Raw genomic sequence first — 15,921 nt, forward strand, 5'->3', positions numbered from 1 at the left:
CTGGGAGGTGTAGTTCCGTTCTTGGAGCGTTAGTCCTCCAAGGCAGCCGAGGAACTTCGGACTACAAGCCCCGGCAGCCCGCGCCCCGGAAGTTGTCGCGGCGAGAGGAAGCCCGCCGACGGAAGGCGCGGAAGGGGGTATGGGTGGAGGCGTGGGCCTCCGGCACCTGCGCCCCAGGTCTCCGGGATGCAGCCCCGGCAGCGGGCAGTAAAGGCAGTCCGTGTGCCGCCTCCGCCGGTTCCCCGTCGAGCTCACGGTCAGTCCACAGTGGGACTCCGAACCTCGTGCCAAATAGAGATCTCGTGAAAAACAGAGCCGTACGGTGTGTGATGCAGTTTGCAATAAAGCCCTGGGACAGAGCACGTATTCCTTACGTTATGGCTGTAATAGTAATTATTAAGTGGTTGTACGCAGACACAAGTTACATTTATTACTGCGCTTCACTCAGGTTTTTCGGGGCCTCTCAAGTTTGTACTAAACCCTAGGTTTCCCAGTTCCTACCCTGAGGTCTCCTGAAATGACTCCTCTTTGATTACATGAGACGGGCCAGGCCAGGAGCAAAGTCAGCACCTGATCGCGTCAACGTCCCCTTCTCTGGTCACCAGCCTCGGCTCTCATCTCTACATAAAGTCCTCCCGGAAGGCTGAGGCAGAAGCATCAGATCCGTCAGACTCTGCGGATGAGGAGTATGGAGCCATAACCATATAAGGCCATAAAGCCAGGACTTCACTCACTCCGCATATACCTAGCACCCTGTAAGTGCCAGGGCTTCTTCTAAAGGCTGAAGACAGCACGTGAAGACAGGAGACAAATATCTGCCTCTGTGGAGCTTCCATATAGTGAAAGGACGCAAAATTTAAAATAAGTAGTATGTTAGATGGTGATAAATGCTAAGGACAAATAAAATAGGAGAACTTGAGAGTGACAAGACTGATGACACCTAACCTTCTTTTCTAATAGTAAATCTGGGGCTGGAGAAGAGCAGAGAGAGAACCTGTGCTCAGACTGGCCTCTGTTGGTGGGGTCACTGCCCTTGGGACCAACATGTACTCAGTGTCTGCCCTAAATCCCTCTTCATCTCCAGGCAATACTCATTCCCACGTAGAAAAATCCAGAGGCAAACAGGCCTCTGGGAAGTGTGGATCGGTTCAAGGCTGAAGTTACCAGGATGTGTTATCAGTTATGCCTGAGGTCTCACAGCAGATAATGAAGATCAGTAGAAATAACATAATTATTGGACTTCAAACAACCAAACAAACAAAAAAACCCTGTTTCTCAGAGCTGGTTTTAGACGTCGTCCCTGTAAAATCAGGGAAGCAGTAGTAGCATCAAGAAACAGATGTGATCAGGCCTGGGCTAGTTGGGACTAGCACAATCAAGCCTTGGCTTCAGGAGTGCCACCTGAAAAAGGCCCTTTTCTTAATCCCTAAGGAGGAGGCTCTTGCTATGCCGAGGCCTCTCCAGGAGACGGCAGCACAGCCTTAAAAGAAGCTGACCTGCCAGCAGGTAGGTCTGTGGCTGCCAGAATGAGGTCAACGTATTTAAGGAAGTGGAAGCTTGCAAAAAATAATTTAAAAATAGGATTGTGTTCTATTTCTGTGTTTCATCCAATCTCTGACTGTGCAGGGCCCCAGAGTGGTCTGTCATCACATAACTTTAGCACTGCTGTGCCCACCAACTGATCCCTGAACACCAGCTCTGTGATACTCCCTAGCTCCATCTGAATGTATCCAGAACTTCTCAAGCTAAGATACAGCAATCCTAATTTATTCCACCTGAAGTAGAGTGAACAGATGTCTTAACGACTTGGGGCTCATGAGTCAAGAGCTTTGAAACCACTTCGGGACTTCACTGGTGGCCCAGTGGTTAAGAATCCACCTGTCAGTGTAGGAGATGTGGGTTCAATTCCTGGTCTGGGAAGATTCCATACACTGCGGAGCAGCTAAGCCCAGTGGCCCAGTCACCACAACTACTGAGCCCATGTGCTGCAGCTACTGAAGCCTATACACCCTAGACCCAGTGCTCTGCAACAAACACCCAGGGCAGCCATAAAGAAGTAAGTAAATGTACTTAAAAATAAATAAACCACCTAGCCTCCCTTTGGGATAAATGAGTAGAAACAAGGCAGTTCTCTCAATCTGTAAGGCCTGAGCCGTGTCAGTATTTGTATTGGTGGAATCCTTTCGGGAAAACTAGTAGAGTAAATGAGACACAAAACCCACACGATAGCCATCCCCCAGCCCACCCAAGCTCTGGGACCTGCTGTTCTCCCTTCTGCTTGTAGAGTGCTCAGTGTATCTTGCCTGAGCAGGGTCCTGAGGGTGTCGATTTGCTCTTTACTTGTCTGCTCTGAGCAGGTGATGAGTCCGTGTTTCTGTAGCAGAAAGGGCTCCGGTCTAGGAGTTGAGCTATGCCAAGAATCCTGGGGACCTCTGTAAAGTCAGATGAGTCCTCTGACCTTCAGTTTTCTCATTTGAGGACATTGACACCAACACCTGCCATGTGGGGTGGTTGTGAGGATCAGAAGAGGTCATATGACAGCCCCAGGAATGCTTTAAATCACTGGAATAGTTCAGGCCAAACAAGGTGAGATGATACACTGGGAGGTGGGTAAGGAGGAGAAAGAATCCAATTCCTCCTCAGAGTTCTGTAATCTTAACTTTCTGACACGGAATCTGACTCTTGACTCTTCCTTACAAAGGTCAGATGCCAATCTCTGGAGCCAGCCCAGCCTGTCTGCCCTTTCCAAGCTGGCTCTACATTTTGTGACAAGAGACAGCATCCACACAGCTGCCCCTCTGGGCTTATCTCCTCCAGTCAGAGCCCCTCAGTACAGGGACGTCGGTGGTAAGGCTCTGCAAGCAGTAGAATCACGCCTGGTGTGGACTTTGGCCAGAAGCAAGCCGAAGAGATAAATATTGGCAGGGCGGAGGTGATGTTTTTCCAGGGTGGTCAAGGGCTCCAGACCTTCGTCAGTGAGATGGCATTTTTATGGCTCCTTTTTAAAGCCTGGACTTGGAGTTCAGGGCAGGACTGAACTGGGCTGGCTCCTCCCCTCCATGTAGACGCAGCAGAGCCCTCACTCTGCCTCTGCGTCCAAGGCCTGCTCCTCGTCCTCCTCCTTGTCCTGTGCAGCACCTTACAACATAGTAACAATGGCTCAGAGAACCAGGTGCTGCTCCAAGTACTGTGCGTCCAACTCCTCTTAATCACCAGCAACCCTGGGACCAGAGTCCTGCTGTCACCCCCACGGTGCCGATGAAGAGGCCAAGGCAACAGGTCGTCACACAGGAGTGCAGAGCGGGGCTGGGACTTCAACAGGGCAGTGTGGCTCAAGCCTTTCTTGTAAGCTGATACATGATTCTGACTCTACAAGGCGCTCTCACTCATCCTGTGCGAGCTTGACGGCAAAACTGTGAGCAAAACAACACAGATATATTAGTGTTCCTAATGCTACATGGGAAAGTAAAGCTCAGAAACTGTCTGAGTTCAGAATTCATGGTTTCAGCGACAAAGCTGGGGTAGTCACTGGAGATTTATCACCAGAGCCTGTGCCAGGATATTCTCCAGATGGCCAGAAACTTCTCCTCCTCTGCTCTCAAGGGGACTGGTACCACCCTCAGCCTCTGCCCCAGGCAGACCTGCCATCCAATTTCCACATGTTCCCACCCACCCTAGGAGCCAGAGGGTGCACCTGAGCAAATCTTCATGATGCCAGACCAGGCGTGATGTGAAGTGAGTAACGGATGCTCCCTGGGTACTGGTCAGCCCTGCTCTGTCATGAAGGTGGAAAGACACTGGGCCCTTCGGAATTTGTCCTTCTTCCACGGAATTCAAGCTGATCGCTTCTCTCTTAAAACTCCCCACTGTGCTTTGCTCTTTTCATGCCTCTCTTGTGGGTCCTTCCCAACATCCATGTTTTCTTGTAGTTATTTGTGTCATTCCCCTACAACCATGCCCTTCCTGAGGACAGGACAGGGCCCCCCATCTCAGGATCCCTGGGCATCCTGCGTGGTGCAGAGTGCTAGGTGTGGGCTGCTCCAAGGGACCCACCTGCCCTGAGCTGTTCTGCATCGTTTGGTCTTGACTTCCAGGTATGCCCGCTGGTGAACACAGTGAAAGATTGGAAGCTAAGGAGATCGTGTCCCAACGCAGCCCCCCAGAAAGGAGAGACGCGTGGTATTTCCAGATCCTGGGACCCCCACCTGCCTTCTTGTCTGTGCTTTCTTCCTTGTTTCCTAGGAAATAATCTAATAAACTCAGTCACCCCAAGTGATAGAATTTCAGGGTTGAACAGGGCCTTATACTGGAGCTGAACTGAGGCTGGGGAGGGGAGGCGACAGCCACTGTCCCCCAGCTGAAGGCCACAGAACCTCTGCCCCATTCCATGCCAGAGAGGAAGGACCTCGCCCTGCCTTAAAACATTTCCTCACCAGCCCAGCTATTCCCAAGCTTTGGGGTAGGTCACAGCATCCAGAGCTGCTATTCATGCCCAGATCCTGGCTAAGAACAGCCACCCCTGTCCCAGGGCTCCCTTCCTCCCGTCCCAGAACAGCTCTGGTTCCCAAAAACCTATGGTTTCCTGTACCGGGCCAACCCTGGGAGGGGAAAACTGATGGAAGGGCTCTCAACATAGTTTAATATTCTAGGAAGTTGTGTATTTATCTGAGATAATGCTACAATTGTTACCGGTCAATAGATTTTATTTACTAGAGAAATATTCCAAAACAGGATTGATGCAGGGGCAATTAAAGTAGTCTTTGGGGACTTCCCCGGTGGTGCAGTGGATAAGAATCTGCCTAAGAATCTGCCTGCCAATACAGAGGACATAGGTTCAATCCCAGGTCTGGGAAGATCCCACATGCCACGGAGAAATTAAGCCCATGAGCCGCAACTACTGAAGCCCACTTGCCCAGAGCCCGTGCTTTCAACAACAGAAACCATCGCACGGCAAACCCACAACAAAGAGCAGCCTTTGCTCTCCACAACTAGAGAAAGCCCTTGCAAAGCAACAAAGACCCAGGGCAGCCAAATATTAAATAAAAATAGTTTTTAAAAGTGGTGTCTTGTATTTAAAAGCCTAGGAACCACTGACAGAATCTGTATGTCCCAAGTTATTTCGGGAAGTTATTTCCCTAAATGAAACTTGAGGTCAGCAAGTCCTGATTCAGGTATATGGGTAGTGGGGGAGGAGGAAAATTGGTGGGAGGATTTCCAGAAATCATCATTTCACACCTGGCCCAGGTGAGGGCAGTAGAATGGAGAGGGAAGTTGAAAAGCTCGAAGACGCGGAGAACAGCCCTCTGAGCCCTGGCAACCTCAGTCAGTCCTAAAATTGGGTTTCTTACTCAGCCAATCGCAGCAAGTAAAACAAACATTTGCCCAACATTGTCCCATGGGTCTAGGGCCTAAAAGTAATAACTAGAAAATAAACAACAGGAACTACTGTTGCTCTTTGCATCGGCTTAATTATTCTATTTTTTGGGCTCCAAAATCACTGCAGACGGTGACTGCAGCCATGAAATTAAAAGATGCTTGTTGCTTGGAAGAAAAGTTATGACCAACCTGCTGCTGCTGCTGCTAAGTCACTTCAGTCGTATCCGACTGTGCGACCCATAGACAGCAGCCCACAAGGCTCCCCCGTCCCTGGGATTCTCCAGGCAAGAACACCGGAGTGGGTTGCCATTTCCTTCTCCAATGCGTGAAAGTGAAAAGTGAAAGCAAAGTCGCTCAGTCGTGTCAGACTCTTAGCGACCCCATGGACCACAGCCTACCAGGCTCCTCCATCCATAGGATTCTCCAGGCAAGAGTACTGGAGTGCGGTGCCATCGCCTTCTCCGATGACCAACCTACACAGCATATTAAAAAAGAGAGACATTACTTTGCCAACAAAGGTCTGTCTAGTCAAAGCTTTGGTTTTTCCAGTAGTCATGTATGGATGTGAGAGTTGGACTATAAAGCTTAGCGCTGAAGTTTTTGAACCGTGGTGTTGAGTAAGACTCTTGAGAGTCCCTTGGACAACAAGAAGATCAAACCGGTCAATCCTAAAGGAAATCAGTCCTGAATATTCATTGGAAGAACTGATGCTGAAGCTGAAACTCCAATACTTTGGCCATGTGATGGGAAGAGCTGACTCATTAGAAAAGACCCTGATGCTGGGAAAGATTGAAGGCAGGAGGAGAAGGGGACAACAGAGGATGAGATGATTGGATGGCATCACTGAATCAATGGACATGAGTTTGAGCAAGCTCTGGGAGTTGGTCGTGGACAGGGAAACCTGGCGTTCCGCCATGGGGTGGCAAAGAGCTGGATACAACTGAGCGATTGAACTGAGCGGAACTCAATCTGATTGTTCTATATCTGCTCTTTCAACTGCTTTTGTTAAAATGATGCACACACAGGGGGCTTCCCAGGTGGCCCAGTGGTAAAGACTCTACCTGCCAATGCAGGAGACATGGGTTCAGTCCCTGATCTGGGATGATCCAACAGGCTGTGGAGTCACCCGGGCATGTCCAACTCTTTGTAACCCCACGTGTTACTGAGTCCAAGCTCGCTGTGCTTGCCACATGACAGGCCAATGAATCTGAGAGACAAGGTGTTGAGGCAAGGAAAGGACTTTAGTTGGAAAGCCAGCTGACCGAGAAGACAGTAGGGTAGTGCCTCAAAATAGCCATCTTGTCAGAGTCTGGTTGCCAAGTTCTTTTGTAGAGTCAGAGGGAAAGAAACAATGAGGAGCTAGAGTCAGAAGGCAGCATAGAGAGGGAGAGGCGGTGGGAGCGTAAAGAGAAAGGGTATTCAGTCTTGCAAAATGTCTCCAATGTCAGCCTTTGGAAAGGGGTGTTCATCTCTTCTGTTCACAGGTGGGCAGGGACAGACTATCTCTCTTTGAGCTGAACAAAGGTTCCTTAGTTTACAATCAAGCAGAGAGGCATGGTCCTCTGAGACAAACTAATAAGTATGATTATAATAACAAAAGCAACAAAAAGCAAGTCAAAGAAACAGTTTCCAACATGGAGTCAGAGTTGGCTTCTTCTCTGTAACACATGGACTGTAGCCCGCCAGGCTCCCCTGTCCAAGGGATTATCTTGACAAGAATTCTGGAGTGGGTTGTCATTTCCTCCTTCAGGGGATCATCCCCACCCAGGGAATGAACCCCCATCTCCTGCGGTTCCTGCATTCAGGTGGATTCTTTACCACTGAGCCATCTGGGAAGCCCAACTAAGCCCAGGTGGAGTAGCGCCCACTTGCCACAACTAGAGAAAAACCCATGCAGCAACAAAGACCCAGTACCGCCCAAAACAGTTATTTTTAAAAATGATACACAGAGTAAAAATAATCCAAACAAGACTAAAAAGTATGAGAATCATCTGAACTCCCACCACCTGTAAGTGAAAACTTCCAACTCTTTGATGACCACCCTCCATAAACACACACAGTGCTCATGTATGGTTAGATGTGATTGTGCCGCCCCATGAGCTGGCATGCTGTGTGTTACAGGAGTCCTTGTTGCTTTTCGAGAGGACATTGTTATTACTCACATGTAAAACAAGAAATAAATAATCCTGCTGACAGTTTACACACTTGCGCTTCTTTGTACTAGAAAGCAATTGTACCTCCTTGATGCCACGGAAACTTGAGGCTGGGAGGAGACCTCCAAGGAGTCCAGAGCCCTTCTCTGGACTAATCACTCCTCGTCATTACGCTGTAAAGTGTAATACTATACAGCTTGGGAAGCACCTTTACGTTACTTTGTTATCACAAAATGAGGTGATGAGAAGTGAGACCGGTAATCACAGTGCGATGAGAGTGTGTTGAGAGTCAGGACTCTGCGTATGCAAGGCACTAGCAACAGTCACGACGGTGATTACTGAGAAGCTCTGTGCCAGGCTCTGTGCAAGGTCCTCACATGGTCTCATTATCCCCATCTAGAGGGAATTCGCCTGAGGATCAGAGAAGTCACATGTCCACAGCAGACCCTGGCGGGATTCGAGTCCAGACGTGTCTGGCTCGAGCTTCCCCTTGGGCAACGCTTGACTAAACTCTGACCTCAGTGTCATCTCCTTTTCACGGAGGAGGGAACCAAGGCTGGGGTGAGCCACTTGCCTCAAGTCCCAGGGCCAGGATTCTAGCCATTTGCTCTAAGCCGCTGCCTCCCTGATGGGATCAGTCCCTTTCCTGGGCAGAAGAGGTCTTCTCTCAAGTCTCTGGAGAAGGGGTTCTTATCAAGATCTTTCAGGGACTTCCCTGGTGGTCCAGTGGTTAGGGCTCTGCAGTGGTCGGGGAACTAAGATTCTGCAATCCAAGTGGTATAACCAGAAAAAAAAAAAAAAAAAAAAAAACCTTTAAAAACTCCTTACTGCTGCATTGAAACCTCTGTCCCTTCTTCAGAGGGAGCAAAGGTCGGCCTCGTGCAGAGAGGCAGAGAGACTGGACTCGCCACCACGCTCAGGCAGCAGTCTTGATCTGAGAGCAGGCCCAACCCATCCCTCTGTGGTGACTTTCCTGTGCTTTCAGAGCAGGGCACAGCTGTCTATCTCCTCCACTCCTTTCAGAGAGGAGAGAGAGCGAGGGCATTTATTCTCGGGGATATGAAACTAGAAATGATGAGACAAAGTGTATTGAGATGCAGGGCGGGGCGGGTGGAAGGCTCATACAAGGAATTAAACAGCATCTTTTTGGTGTGTAGGCAAAGGGTTGGTTTGTGGAGGGAATTGGGCAATCGAAATTAGTGTTTTCGTCTTTAAAGATAACAATTTTTATTTATAAAGCATTCCTTGCTGGCATGAGCTCAAAGCACTTACTGAATGCTGGCTAATTACCCCTCCCAACAAACAATCTGGCAGTTAGGGAAAGAGATAATTATCTGAATTTACAGGTGGGGAGATGGAACCACAACAGAAACCATCCCCAGAGACCTGAGACCAGAAGGTGAGGCTCCGCATGGCACCTTGCTGAGAAGGGGCAGCCCACTCACTGGCGGCACTCATGCGGAAACTACAGCTCCCGGCAGACACCGAGAGGGGACGGCCATGCCCCTGGTGCCCGTTCCAGATCCCCAAATATGGAGAAGGACTGGGTTGGGGAGGAGGAACCAAATGTTCCCCCTTGAGAGAGGGAGAGAGGGGGAGGATGAGGTAACTTTGGAATATTTAACTCCATCACCTAATCGTCTGCCTGGGCTTGAAACACAGCAGGCAAAGCCATGGCCTCGGTAAATCCCTCCAGATCTCCCCGTAGCTCAGCAGAGTCCTGTTTCCTCCTACGATTAGGTGCACGCTGTTCTAGGAGGTCAGAACCCTTTCTCTGAGTCCAATCAGCTTGGGAGGCGATGCTGGCAGCACTGAGAAAGGAATCTGAGTGGAGGAAGCTCTGCTGCCCCGGAGTGACATTCCAGGGACTGGGCTGACCGCCCGAGCCCAGGATGAGCCGGGAGGACGAGGGTTACTCCTTTCCTGCCCCAGAGGCAGCCGAGCCTGCCTGGTGGGAAAGGCATGAAAGGACTCTTTCCCGTTCTGTCCACAAACATTTCTAAAAGCAACCCCGCAGGAGGACTTGGGCTGGACACTGGGTAGGATGCTACGATGGGGGAGGGCAGCCACACGAGGGGATGGTGCCAGGCAGCGTATTATTTACCGCTGGGTTACATCCAGTACTGTCACCCACCACCCGCCACGTGCCAGGCACTAGAAATCTAATGGGGAGGACCGCAAAAGCAAAGCCTCTGCTCTCGTAGATTTACGTTCTGGGAGCTCTGGTTGTCTGGGGGACAAGTCCTCTGAGCAGAGGGAACAGCAGGTGCGGGGTCTTGAGATGGACTTGGTGAGGCTGAAAGGGACCAGGTGAAGGCAAGAGCAGGAAGAAACAAGTCCAAGAACCAGGCCAGGTCGAGTCACACCCGAAGAGCTAAGGATGAGAAGCACTCACTTCATTCCAGTCCTAACAGAGCTGTTGTTTTTGAGCAGTGGTTTGATGTCATGTGATGTAAAGAGCCAGATGAGGGAACAGACTTCCAGAAGAGTTTGGGGAGGCGAGGAGAGGTGTCCCTGAGTTGGGTGACAGGGAAGGATTCCAGGCAGAGGAGGGAGCTGAGTGTCAGCCGGCAAACGGGAAAACTCAGTTGCTGGCAAACTGATGTGCTCGGATCATCAGCCTGTCACAGGTATGGTCGTGGTGAGGTTGTAGGGAAGGAGACTTCCGGTCTCCATGTCCCAAGGTTCTGGAGCTCCGTGATGTGGAGTCTATCCATGAGGTTTGAAACTGTGTAACCCACAGTTACGGGGGACTTGAACCCAGGATCTTTTAACTGAGTTTGCACCTGGTCTCGGGACTTAAGGAAGCTCAGGTTCTTGACGTCTCACCGCAGAAAGAATTTAGTAAGAGACAAGCTGCTAGGTAAGAAGTGGATTATTTAGAGAGAAACACACTCCACAGAGTGTGGGCCATCTCAGAAAGTGAGAGCAGCGCCCAGGCACATAGGTTTCATAAAAGTGAAGTGAACTGAAATCGCTTAGTCGTGTCCGACTCTTTGCGACCCCATGGACAGTAGCCTGCACCAGGCTCCTCCATCCATAGGATTTTCTAGGCAAGAGTCCTGGAGTGGGTTGCCATTTCCTTCTCCATAGGTTTCATAGGGCTGGGTAATTTCATATGCTAATGGGTGGGAGGGGTATTTCAGCTCCTTTGGGTAAGGGGTGGGGATTTCCAGGAACGGGGCCAGGGGCCCACTTGTTGACGTTTTATGGTTGGTCTGGGAACTGTCATGGCGCCCCTTGCTGATGTATTAAGATGAACTTACTCTGAGGCTCAAGGTCCAGTGGAATTCTCATCCAGCATCTGGGGCCTCGTTGGTTCTGTCCATTTCCGTCGTGTCCTGTGGCTGTGTCATTCTTCCAAAGGTTGTTCCCTGCCCGTTTTCCTCCCGTGTCAGCTTCAGAGTCCAGTCCAGGACATGGTCTCCTCCAGGGACCAGCATCTTCCCCTAAAAGGCTCTTTGCTTTGAAGGCTTTTGAGTCCCATGTTAAAACTGAGGTGACTCCCGAGAGTACTCTTTACACCTGAAAGGCACCCCCATCGAATGACACAAACCGCAGGGGGACGGTGCCCTCAGGGCCGTGCCCAGCAGAGGGGCTGGTCCAAGTTCTGGAGGAGAGAGCATGGGAAAGTCACCAGGCAATACACGGTGCTTAGGGCCTTCTTGTACCTCTAACACCACAGCCCGTGAGCGGCTGCAGAGAAAGCAGAGCAAAGGGTGTGCAGGGTGTGAGAGAGGTGGGGCGGAGGATGGAAGAGAGAGGGGCTGAAAGAGGAGGCCAGGGAGAAGCATGAGAAGGGAGGAGAGCACGAGGGTGGGGAGCGGGAGTCGGGGTCTGCTGTGGTCCCAGGAGCTGGGACCGCCCTCCTCCTTATGGAGCTGGTGCAGCGTTGCAGGTCTGTGGGCCTCAGGACGGCAGCTGGCTGTGAGCCACACTCTGCCCCAGGGGGCTCATGAAGACCCTGCCCCCAAGACAGTCAGTCGGCCCAACCACAAGTTTCTGGAAAGCAGGACAAGCTGTACACCTACAGTGAACACCTCAGAGGAGACTCATCCCAACCGTTCCCTTTCTACTGGAGTCTGAGGGAACCCTGGTAGGTCAGGATGCGCTCAAAGCACATGGCAGTCCCAGCTGGCCCGTGGCAGCAGGCAGCAGGGCGCCTGTCCGATCAGGGGCAGCAGGATGTCCAGCGGCTTCCCTAGGGAGGAATGTCGGATCATTTTATTCAAAGATAGGACGAAGCGGTCACACAGAGGTTGCTCACCTGCTGGGACGTGGGAGACCCGGCAGGTCCACTGTGAGCCTGGATCCCAGCCACATCTCCTCCAGCTTGTCCCCTGCCTCCCAGCCACATGGTCATTGCACATGGATCAGGGCTGCCCCTTATTTCCTGCCCTGAGTGCAACCTGCATCCAGGTTGAGCCAACCTGCAGGCCCTGCCCCGCCCAGCGGATGCCAACTGTCAAGAACAGTGAAGAAATCCTGACTTCAGTGTGTTGGTCTCAGTATATGGGAAGAAGCTTTGACCTTCTCCAGGGGACCCCAACCTCTGGAATCTAATGCCTGACGATCTGAGGTGAAGCTTGTGTAATAATAGTAGAAATAAAGTGCACAACACATGTAATGCACTTAAACCTTCCCCCCTGCCCCCCACCTCCACTCTGTTCAGGGAAAAATTGTCTTCCAGGAAACCAGTGCTTGGTGACAGAAAGGTTGAGGACCTCTGCGTCCAAGCTGTCTGAGTGGAGAAGCTCTGCCCTCTGCCGCATGATGGCCCAGCTGCACGCCTGACTGCCAGGTGGGTCCATCCCCTCTGCCAGAAGCAGCCTGCCACCACCTGTGGGACCCCGCCCTGCCCACCTCCTCAGCCTCAGCTCTCACAGCCAGCTCCAAGACGGCTTCCTGACCAACCCTGCTCTCACCAACCTGGGCCTTGAGCAGCTATTCCTTCTTGTGGGCCCTTTCTTTCTCCTGGACAGGCTCACCCCCGGGGTTCAGCACGGTTGTCACCTCCTCGGGAAGATTTCCCTGAATCCCTCTACCTCCCCAACCCTAGCCTCACGTAGATTCAGCAGACTTGCCTGTATTGTATTGGACTGACTTGCCTGTACTGTATCAGACTGACAAGCCATCTGTTCACTTCTGTGAGTCCTCCACAGAAACAATTAACTCCAGGGTAGAGAGCCAGGTTGGTTTTTTCCTTTCTGTATTTTCCAACTCCAAAGCCAGTGAGGTGGTCGTGTTTGTTAAATGAATTAGTGGCCGTGGTCCATTGGCCTAATGAGTGAGGTCAAATAAAGAACTAAGGAAGAGGACTTCCGTGGTGGTCCAGTGGCTGGGATTCTGCTCCCAATTCGGGGCCCGGGTTCGATCTCTGGTTAGGGAACCGGATAAGATACCACATGCCGCCATTAAGACCTGGCACAGCCAAATAAGTATTTTTTAAAAAAGAAGTAAGGCAGGATCTCTGTTTTCTAGGCCAACTAACACTTCACCTTCTGGAAACTTGACTTCACCCACACTCTCAGGGCTCCCTCTGCCTTCCCCGGCCCCACCCAGTCGTCACCCCCACGTCTTGCCACTCCCTACCCTGAAGCTCCCCTTCCGGGCCTGTTTGGCTGAGAAAATACTAGTGACTTTTCAGATTACCAAAAAGAGGGCACCTGTGTCCATGGATGTTGGCCTTCCTTTTCCCTTCTCCTGGGTGAGGAGAGTATTGACGGCTGGCACCGCATGTCCGTTGGACGTGGCAAATCATGTCCGTTGGGCCTTGTCCGTGTCCACCCCAGATCCCCCTGAACCAAGGAGGGGCTACAAAACCTCAGAGATGGTCTAGGGGCAAGAAATAAACCCTGTTTGAGAAATAAGATTTGTGCAAGCAAAGCACAGAGGTTGAGAAGATCAGCGTTTAGAGGGAGCGGGGGGACTCGGGCCAGTGCTACCTGAAGAGCTCTTGCAGGCAGGGTGGGGGGTGGTCAAGAAAGTTAGCTTCCACACAAGCGCCTCCTTGATGTGCTCAAGGTTTTCATAGACTTTCACAGCAGGAGTGTCTGTGTGGGGTCAGGGTTAGGGGTGAGTGCAAGACCCTGGGAAGCCCTTCCTGCCCTGGAATTCCACCCTCAGGGCTGGCTGTGGGCTTCCTGGGATCCAAGTTCCATTCATTGGAGCTATTTTTGGTCTGTGTGGTCAGTTGGCCCGTCTGAGGAGGCTGGGACAGCTCCCTCTGAAGGAGGTGAGTCACTGGGACAGGATGCCCTGAGGCATACTGCAAGCCCCCAGGATCCCAGAACAAGGGCCCCAGTGTTCTGGCTGCCCTGGGTTCAGGGGTAACCTCTGCAGGGCCTTCAGCAGAGAGCAGGCAGGGAGGACCCACAGATGAAACGGCAGAGGCTATGAACTACTTCTCCCCTTCCTGAGGCCAGACCATGACCCAAGCTTAACTGCGTCAGCCATCCTACTGATTGCTTACTGGTGTCCCATTTGACTGAGGCCCAGAAAGTTTAAGAAACTTGCCTGAGGTTGCCAGATAGCATGTGCCAGAGTCAAAATTCAAACTGTAAACATTGACACCAAAGCTTCTGCACCACACACTTCATGTCTGAGGGCCCCTCCCAGAGGGACGGAGCCAGTGACCCCGGGGAAGGCAGGGGACAGATGGGGGAGGACCGAGCTCTTGGTGCCCAGCAGTCACACTGTGTGGCATCCAGAGGCCTCTGAGCACCCTCACACGAAGCCCAGTTGTCCTTTCTTCCAACCCCATCCCAGGGTCGGGTCATCTACAGGTCATCCCACAGGGCCAGCACTCAGAAGCCTGGCAAGAGGAGAGTCTGGACTGGAGAGGTGACCCAAGGTGGTGGACAGAGCCCCAGTCTGGGTCAGGGTGTTCAGATTCTTCCTCTGGTTGATGTAGGACAAGTCACTCACCCTCTGATCTTCAGCTCCTTTATCAAGGAAAGGGACTGGGGTGGGAGAGAGGAATTAGGATAAGTGAATGCCCACTGGGCTGACCTCACTAAGTTACAAAGAGGAAACGGAATCACTGATGTAATAGAACTTTGAATAAATAAGGCACCATATATAGTCATGTTATAAAAGTTCCAAGTTCTTATCTAGTCGACTCTCCAGCTCAGAGTGTTTTGTAGATATTTTTTGGTGCTCAACGGTTCAGCCCAAGTCCTGAGGCGTCCTGGTTTCTCTGTGACGCTCACTGGCCCAATCGCCCAAGATCATCAAACCCTTGACTGGTTCTATACTTCTGACATGGACAACCTCAGTTCCACTTCCTGAAAAGTGAAAGAGCCCAGCTCTTTCTCATCGCCAGACCTTTGCAGAGTCCATGTCCTCAACTTGGAGTCCTTGGTCTGGTCACACCGCCCTCCCCCCCGCCCCCACCGCACATCCTCAGGGCACACTCAGAGGCAACTGCGTCTTGTTCACATGGCATCTTCATAGCTAATGGCACACAGCGGTGCTCAGTGAACCTCAGGGATACATGAACTTCCCTCTGATTTCTCTCCCATCCCATTGACGTTTTCATTGCTATGGAGACGGTGATCTTTCTGATCTCATCCTTTGGGAACTTAATAGAGATTAGCTAATTAATAAGGCGGGAGGGGTGAAGCTCTCCTGGCACTTAGTGTAGAACAGGAATGGCGGGGAGACTGGGGTGGAACCCGGGGGCCTTCTCTGAGCATCGCCATAGCCAGCTGCCGCAGCCCTACCCAAATATACCATGGAAGGCCTGACCTTTGATGTCCGTTGCTCTGGGACACTCCTCTCTTCTCTTGGCAGGCACTCCCCGGCGTCCATCCTGGAGGCTGACCCCTGTCTCCCCTGGAGATGCTCCCTCAGGGGACCCTTCCTGCAGCTGTGCAACAGCTGCACCCCTGGAAGCCCTGCAGGGCCCAGAGGCCACAGTCACCTGCTGCCAAAGTCCCGCCTTCCTGATTCCCAGATCAGATGGGCGGGGTGGGGTGTGAAGAGGGGCAGTTTACTCCACCAGCACCCTCTCCCAGGGGATAGAAAAGTGGAGTGGAATGGCCACTGGCTGTGAATAAACCAGAGCAAAAACCCATGCCAGCTGGCAACCATTGGAAGAAAAGCAGCAAATTCATGAATTACCCTATTTACACCAGAAATAAACTAATAGTTGGGACTTTTGCTGGATAGATTGTGCCGGAAATAAAGGCCAATCATGAAGACAAATGGGTGACGCTGGTTTCCTCCTGGCCTCCGGCGTTGGTGGCTCTGGCACTGAGCTCCTAGTGCTCCCTCCATGGAGCCGTGCTGGCGTCAGCATCAGACAGACCAACTGTTCACAGACCCGGGATCACAGCCGGTTAGCGTGTCACGAGACTGATTTGGAGCATTGTGACTAGAATCTTTATAT

General features: G+C 51.6%; 2 long non-coding RNA genes across 2 annotated transcripts; both read left to right on the forward strand.

Annotated features, from left to right (window-relative positions):
• The first annotated feature begins 100 nt into the window (after positions 1-100).
• LOC129643130 (uncharacterized) lies at positions 101-8,170 on the forward strand. The gene is made up of 3 exons (XR_008710103.1): positions 101-2,056; positions 2,702-3,735; positions 4,095-8,170. It is a non-coding gene; the product is annotated as an uncharacterized LOC129643130 (long non-coding RNA).
• A 1,280-nt stretch (positions 8,171-9,450) lies between these two features.
• On the forward strand, positions 9,451-15,642 carry LOC129641327 (uncharacterized). The gene is made up of 3 exons (XR_008709305.1): positions 9,451-10,159; positions 12,220-12,330; positions 15,324-15,642. It is a non-coding gene; the product is annotated as an uncharacterized LOC129641327 (long non-coding RNA).
• Positions 15,643-15,921: the final 279 nt, after the last annotated feature.

Source organism: Bubalus kerabau, chromosome 1, assembly GCF_029407905.1.
Source record: "Bubalus kerabau isolate K-KA32 ecotype Philippines breed swamp buffalo chromosome 1, PCC_UOA_SB_1v2, whole genome shotgun sequence".
In the NCBI taxonomy this organism is placed as follows: Eukaryota; Metazoa; Chordata; class Mammalia; order Artiodactyla; family Bovidae; genus Bubalus; species Bubalus kerabau.